Raw genomic sequence first — 8,428 nt, 5'->3', positions numbered from 1 at the left:
TACTGTGTCATTATTGCCATTTATTTAAAATATGTTGGAAATCATTTAAAAGTTCCAGACAAAGCAATCACATTTACAGTATAAATCATAATACAGCATCAATACATATTTTGTTGAGCGAATAAGTAAGGCCCCTTTTCCATTCAACAGAAGTAAAAATAGAGTAGTCAACATCAATAGAAACCAGTATGTCCTCAGGGGTGAGGAAAGTCCCACCCACCATTGTCTGTCTGTGATGATGGCTATGATTGGTATCTGAGTATTTCAGCTGCTGTCAGTCCTGGGCCAAGGATTCGTTCCGTGGTAAACTGAGCAGCTCCTGGATCTTCTGTATGTCCTTGTCTACATCCTGGGTCCGCCTACTGCTGCTCAAATCAGCATTCAGGTCATCCGTCAACTACAAACGGGCACTCCTTGAGGGCGTAGGAAAAAGTGAGTGAATACTAGGAGTAAAAGTGTTGTGTGTGTGTGTTTTGATGCCCATGGAATGTACCATTCTGCCAGTTTTAGTTCATACAGCTCTCTGCGCTCCCTCCTCCTCCTCTCCCAGACCGTTTCTCCTGCCAATCCCTTCATGGCGATGATCAGAGCTCCAGCCAATCCCTGCATGGCGATGATCAGAGCTCCTGCCGGCACCCTGACGAGATGACATGAGCCGAGCTGACATCACCTTCATTCCAACATGTCAATGTTCTGCGTCACATTAAATTCTGTCACTGTGGCTGTCACTTACTCTCAGACTGTTATACCAACAGAGAGTTTGGCCAACTTCAGAGATGGACGCCATGTTGCTGCCTCTCTGAGCATTTCACCTGATATCAACTACAGCTCTCATTCCAACCCCCCTAAACTCAGTTTAGCATGAAGAGCTGTGGTGGCTGTCACTCACTTAGTAACCCGCCCCTATCACCTCGTCCATGTGTCAGGACTATGAGGGAGGTAGGGGCAGACATTTGGAGCGTGATGTGTTATCTGATTAGCTGCCTGCTTTCATCCCCCCACGCCCCACGTTGCACCTGGCTGAGGCTGTGGGTGCTCCCGGGACTGTTTGCACACATCAAACACACAGTCCAGGTGGCTGGGCACTGAGGCAGACATGGACAGCACTCTGCTTCGCTCTGGAGACATAGCAACATGAATGTTGGATCACATACACCCAGTCCATTACTACTCTAAAAACCTTCACTGACACATTAGATATACATACAAATCAAAAGGGGGAAGAGAGGCAGGAGAGGAAAAAGAGGGAGAAGACAGGTGAAGAGGAGAGGACAGAAGGGACTAGTGCAGCAGAGATAGCGGGAGCTGGATAGAGATGAAACGCTGGCGTAACAATGGGGTGGTAAAAATAGAGGGGCAGCTGCTGCCTTGGCCTCCCTCCCTGCTCTTCTGCCCAAAACACAACCCTCTGCAACGCACATGAGTCCCTCTGGCACCCAGTGCATGGTTAGGGGGAGGGAGGGGGGCAGCAGAGGGGTTGCAGGGAGGGGGCGCAGCTGGCAGCCAGAGACTTGCTTCTCACATTCTTCAGGCTTCATAGTTCATATTTTACCATAGTCCGGGCTTGCCCTGCAGTATCTGGCTCCCTCAAACCTCTTCTCCACTGTAAACACTATTAGTCCAGGTAACCACCTTGTTCAAAACCAGCCCGTTATTTTGCCACTGAAAACCCTTAAATCATATCTCATCCCATGGTTACTCCTATGGCCGTGACTGCCACCAGTCCTCCCAGACCCAGGTTCAGCCTGAATAGGCCTCCTGTCACAGCTGCTCAAACCCACACAGGCAGGAATGTCACACATTTACAAAATCACACTTACCAAGTGCCTTCAGAAAGTATTCATTCCCTTGACTTATTCTACATTGTTGTGTTACAGGCTGAATTCAAAAGAAAAAATGTTCACCCATCTAAATACAAGTGAAAATATGTTTTTAGAAATGAGCAAATGTATTGAAAATGAAATACAGAAATGTCTCATTTACATAAGTATTCACACTCAAGTCAATACTTTGTAGAAGCACCTTTGGTGGGGATACAGCTTTGAGTCGTCTTGGGTATGTCTATCAGCTTTGCATAACTGGATTTGGGAATTTTCTCCCATTCATCCTTGCAGATTTTTTCAACCTCTTAAGTTAGATGGGGAGTGGTGGTGTATTTCCACAGATTTTCAATGGGATTCAAGTCTAGGCCACTCAAGGACTTTCACAGTCTTGTTCTGAAGCCATTCCAGCGTTGCATTGGCTGTATGCTTGGGGTCATTGTCCCGTTGGAACGTAAATCTTTGCCCCAGTCTATGGTTGTTTGCAATGAAGCAGGTTGTCATTAATGATTTGCCTGTATTTGTCTCCATTAATTGTTCCCTCTGTCCTTACCAGTCTCCCAGTCCATGCCACTGAAAAGCATCCCCATAGCATGATGCTACCACTACCATGCTTTACGGTAGGGATGGTGTTAGATGGGTGATGAGCTGTGACTGGTTTTCTCCAGACATAGTGCTTTCCATTCAGGTCAAATCATCAGACCACAGAATATTTTGCCTTATGCTCTGAGTCTTTCACGTGCCTTTTTGCAAACTCCAGGCGTGCTGTCATGTGCCTTTTTCTCAAGAGTGGCTACCGTCTGGCCACTCTCCCATAAATCCCAGATTTCCCAATGATGGAGACCACTGTGCTTTTGGAAAATTTCAACACTAGAAATGGTTTTATACCCTTTCCCAGATATATGCCTCCTCACAATTCTCTCTCGAATATTTACTGTTATGTATGCACTGTCAACTGTGGGACTTTATCAAGACAAGTGTGTTTCATTCTAAATCATGTCCAAACAATTGAATTGACCACAGGTGGACTCCAATCAAGTTGTAGCGACATCTCAAGGATGATCAAAGGAAACTGTATGCACCGGAGCTCAATTTGGAATGACATAGCAAATGGGTGTGAATACTTATGTAAATTAGATATGTTTTTCATTTTTCAACAAATTTGCTGAAATATCTTAAAACATGTTTTCACTTTTGGGGTATTGGGTGACAAAAAAATATATTTAATCCATTTTGAATTCAGGCTGTAACAACAAAATGTAGAATAATTCAAGGGGTATGAATACTTTCTGAAGACACTGTAGGAAAAGTATATTCATTATCAGCATTTTCTTATCTAATCAATTATATCATAATTAACAGTATATATCAACAATTATTTCACTAGGACCCATTTATACTAAAACACTTTCGGAATTACATTTTCCTAAATCACAAGACTCATATACAGTGCCTTCGGAAAGTATTCAGACCCCTTGACTTTTTTCACATTTTGTTACATTACAGCCTTATCCTAAAGTGGATTAAATAAATAAAAATCCTCAGCAATTTACACACAATACCCCATAATGACAAAGCAAAAATATATATATTTTTGCAAATGTATTAAAAATAAAAAACTGAAATATCTTATTTACATAAGTATTCAGACCCTTTGCTATGAGAATCAAAATTTAGCTCAGGTGCATCCTGTTTCCATTGATCATCCTTGAGATGTTTCTACAACTTGATTGGACTTGGGGTGGCAAGTAGCCTAGTGGTTAGAGCGTTGGACTAGTAACCGAAAGGTTGCAAGATCGAATCCCCGAGCTGACAAGATAAAAAATCTGTCATTCTGCCCCTGAACAAGGCAGTTAATTCAATTGATTGGACATGATTTGGAAAGGCACACACCAGCCAATATAATGTCCCACAGTTGACAGTGCATGTCAGAGCAAAGACCAAGCCATGAGGTCGAAGGAATTGTCCGTAGAGCTCTGAGACAGGATTGTGTCGAGGTACAGATCTGGGGAAGGGTACCAAAACATTTCTGCAGCATTGAAGCTCCCTAAGAACACAGTGGCCTCCATCATTCTAAAATTGCTCCTAGAGCTCTTCCTAGAGCTGAGCAATAGGAGCATGGCCTTGGTCAGGGAAGTGATAAAGGGAAGGTCACTGACAGAGCTCTACAGTTCCTCTGTGGAGATGGGAGAACCTTTCAGAAGGACAAGCATTTCTCTAGCACTCCACCAATCAGGCCTTTATGGTAGATTGGCCAGACGGAAGTGTAAAATGCAGCCCGCTGGAGGCACCTAAAGGGCACAAGATTCTCTGGTCTGGTGAAACCAAGATTCAACTCTTTGGCCTGAATGCCAAGCGTCACTTCTGGAGGAAACCTGTCACCCTCCCTATGGTGAAGCATGGTGGTGGCAGCATCATCCTGTGGGGATGTTTTTCAGCGGCAGGGACTGGGAGACTAGTCAGGTTTGAAGGAAAGATGAATGGAGAAAAGTACAGAGAGATCCTTGATGAAAACCTGCTCCAGAGCGCTCAGGACCTCAGACTGGGGCAAAGTTTCACATTCCAACAGGACTACAACCCTAAGCACACAGCCAAGACTGGTTGCATCACTGCCTGTTATGGCATGTGCTCGGCCTCCGAACGCAAGGGACTACAGAGTGTAGTGCGAACGGCCCAGTACACCACTGGGGCCAAGCTTCCTGGTTTCTAAACAGCTTCTACCCCCAAGCCATAAGACTCCTGAACATTGAATCAAATGGCTACCCAGACTATTTGTATTGCATTACTGTATTCCAGCCGTACCGCACAAAGCCCCGGTTGGCTGCATTATGGGCAGAACGCTGGGGGAGAACAACGACAACACAGAGCCTCCATCAACACAAGACAAACATAAAATACAAATTAGACAGACACAATGTGCTTTCGCTGCACTTGGGAAAACGTATACAAAAGCATTGACATCGTATTGCATTTATGTATGTAGTGGCCTGCTGTTAATTCACAACCGCAGACACTCACCACAGCTTCCACCCGGATGTGGTATATCTCAGCCTGGTGGAGCTGGATGAACCTCTCCCTGGCGTGCCGGGCGGCGGGGCAGCCCTCCGTAGATCATGCCAGCCAAGGCGGCAGCTAAGGTACTCTGCACCACGCTGGAGAGCTCCTCTGGACCACGCTGGAGAGCTCCTCTGGACCACGCCGGAGAGCTCCTCTGGACCACGCTGGAGAGCTCCTCTGGACCACGCTGGAGAGCTCCTCTGGACCACGCTGGAGAGCTCCTCTGGATACTTGTGCATTTCACTGGGAACACAGGGAAGGGGTGTATAAACAAACTTTTAAAAATCAAACAGACAATTTTTGAAGCCCAGTAAGGCAAGGATGCTTATGCTACACTAGAAGTCTGGAACCTTCTAAACTAACTGGAACCTTCTAAACTAAGTGCAGGCTAGAAAACTCATCCGCTGCACAGGTAAGCAATGGGGAGCGCTCCTTGATCGTGATGGGTTTACTTGGCTAAGCCACAAACAATAGGAGAGAGGCGTCACGGTCATAAATTACTCCCTGTCGAAGAGATCCTTGATGCGGTCCCATCTAGTGTCTGGGAACTCTGGCTTCCCCACGAGGCTGGGCAGAGGATCCGTACCGGGACAGGCGTCACACTGTCAGCTGCATGAACCCTGGGGAGGAGGCGCTAGCTAGCTGGAGACCCCGCAGTGGTCGGGTGCCCTGGGGGGCTGAGGCTGCCTGCTGACATGGTGCTGGGGACGCCCAGGGCCGTTCAGGAGGATACATCATGAACGCTTCACCAGCAATGGGAGCTGGATCTGAGAACACATGGCCAGGAGCTAGGATGTTACAGCTAATTGTTCTGCTAAATAAATGCCTTTTGGGCAGATAAAGAGAGAGCAAATGGACAAAATACATACACAGTGCAACAGCTGTTTTAATACCGCATCTGACATTGCATAGTCATTGTTGATATATGCATATTATGTACTGTATGAAGTAGAGTGTGCAATATTCTAAAATAGAATACCTACTGTACATTTCCAGGGTTGGTATTTATTGTTATGGAACTTTAACAAATAATGTCTACACTGGTTGGAAGTTATGACATATGGGTCAACAACATCCAAGCCGAAGTAAAGGTGACCACTTACGTTATGTAGCTATCGTATGAAGCAGACTGAACGACAATCGATACAATGTTACGTTTGCATTCAAATTGAGCAGGTGAGGTGGCACGGTTACCAAAGACCGTACATGCCTTTACCATAACTTCACGTTCTCAAAGCATATTGTTCCATGCGTATAAGCAGCGAGATAAGGGGGCTTCATCATGCTAGCTGTGTAAGCTAACTTGTTCAGCAGTTCCGAGCTTTATGAAGCACAGTCTATTATTTGTCTAACGTAGTTAAGCATAGTTATATCACAGACTACGTTTGAACGGTTAAATTGTTTACCTATTTAATCTGAAATGTCCTTGTATTTTGTCTTTCCTACCTGCTTCCCACCGGCACACCGCTGAACTGCTAGCTGGTAAATTGAAGAGATCTAGTTGGAGAGCACCCCCTTCAGGTGGACCAAACATACATTATTGGGAGACCATTCTGAATTTACTTGAGATTTGAATGGTTTATTAGAGGTAAAAATTATACATTCGATATAAAATGTTATTGCATCATATCACAACATTGTCATTGTGTTTCATGCCAAAAACAGCATCAATTACTATTAATTAAAAGGCCAACAGACAAACCAAAACTATTCCACTGATTTTGCAGGTGAATCACCTGCTCATGATAGAGTATGTTATGAACAGAGATTGTACTAACTATGAAGATCACGTCATATGTTTTGACCACAAGCTGAGCATAGTTTTTTGGCATTGTACCTCTTACTCTTTGGTCAAGACAATACACAGCGCAAAGTACCTTACATACGTGTGTGCCACAGTTGTAGAATCAGAGAACTAACACATACAGTATATCACAAAAGTGAGTACACCCCTCACATTTTTGTAAATATTTGAGTATATCTTTTCATGTGACAACACTGAAGAAATGACACTTTGCTACAATGTAAAGTAGTGAGTGTACAGCTCGTATAACAGTGTAAATTTGCTGTCCCCTCAAAATAACTCAACACACAGCCATTAATGTCTAAACCGCTGGCAACAAAAGTGAGTACACCCCTAAGTGAAAATGTCCAAATTGGGCCCAAAGTGTCAATATTTTGTGTGGCCACCATCATTTTCCAGCACTGCCTTAACCCTCTTGGGCATGGAGTTCACCAGAGCTTCACAGGTTGCCACTGGAATCCTCTTCCACTCCTCCATGACGACATCATGGAGCTGGTGGATGTTAGAGACCTTGCACTCCTCCACCTTCCGTTTGAGGATGACCCACAGATGCTCAATAGGGTCTAGGTCTGGAGACATGTTTGGCCAGTCCATCACCTTTACCCTCAGCTTCTTTAGCAAGGCAGTGGTTGTCTTGGAGGTGTGTTTGGGGTCGTTATCATGTTGGAATACTGCCCTGCGGCCCAGTCTCTGAAGGGAGGGGATCATGCTCTGATTCAGTATGTCACAGTACATGTTGGCATTCATGGTTCCCTCAATGAACTGTAGCTCCCCAGTGCCGGCAGCACTCATGCAGCCCCAGACCATGACACTCCCACCACCATGCTTGACTGTAGGCAAGACACACTTGTCTTTGTACTCCTCACCTGGTTGCCGCCACACACGCTTGACACCATCTGAACCAAATAAGTTTATCTTGGTCTCATCAGACCACAGGACATGGTTCCAGTAATCCATGTCCTTAGTCTGCTTGTCTTCAGCAAACTGTTTACAGGCTTTCTTGTGCATCATCTTTAGAAGAGGCTTCCTTCTGGGATGACAGCCATGCAGACCAATTTGATGCAGTCTACGGCGTATGGTCTGAGCACTGACAGGCTGACCCCCCACCCCTTCAACCTCTGCAGCAATGCTGGCAGCACTCATACGTCTATTTCCCAAAGACAACCTCTGGATATGACGCTGAGCACGTGCACTCAACTTCTTTGGTCGACCATGGCAAGGTCTGTTCTGAGTGGAACCTGTCCAGTTAAACCGCTGTATGGTCTTGGCCACCGTGCTGCAGCTCAGTTTCAGGGTCTTGGCAATCTTCTTATAGCCCAGGCCATCTTTATGTAGAGCAACAATTCTTTTTTTCAGATCCTCAGAGAGTTCTTTGCCATGAGGTGCCATGTTGAACTTCCAGTGACCAGTCAGTATGAGGGAGTGTGAGAGCGATGACACCAAATTTAACACACCTGCTACCCATTCACACCTGAGACCTTGTAACACTAACAAGTTACATGACACCGGGGAGGGAAAATGGCTAATTGGGCCCAATTTGGACATTTTCACTTAGGGGTGTACTCACTTTTGTTGCCAGCGGTTTAGACATTAATGGCTGTGTTTTGAGTTATTTTGAGGGGACAGCAAATGTACACTGTTATACAAGCTATACACTCACTACTTTACATTGTAGCAAAGTGTCATTTCTTCAGTGTTATCACATGAAAAGATATACTCAAATATTTACAAAAATGTGAGGGGTGTA

The 8,428-nt window shown here is 45.1% G+C and overlaps 1 pseudogene; it reads right to left on the bottom strand.

Annotated features, from left to right (window-relative positions):
• LOC129840401 (complex I assembly factor TIMMDC1, mitochondrial-like) lies at positions 1-6,448 on the bottom strand (annotated as a pseudogene).
• Between the last annotated feature and the right edge of the window lie 1,980 nt (positions 6,449-8,428).

The sequence above is a fragment of the Salvelinus fontinalis genome, chromosome 41, assembly GCF_029448725.1.
Source record: "Salvelinus fontinalis isolate EN_2023a chromosome 41, ASM2944872v1, whole genome shotgun sequence".
NCBI classification, from domain to species: domain Eukaryota; kingdom Metazoa; phylum Chordata; class Actinopteri; order Salmoniformes; family Salmonidae; genus Salvelinus; species Salvelinus fontinalis.
Note: the sequence above shows the minus strand (reverse complement) of the source record. Positions and strands in the feature narration are given on the sequence as shown.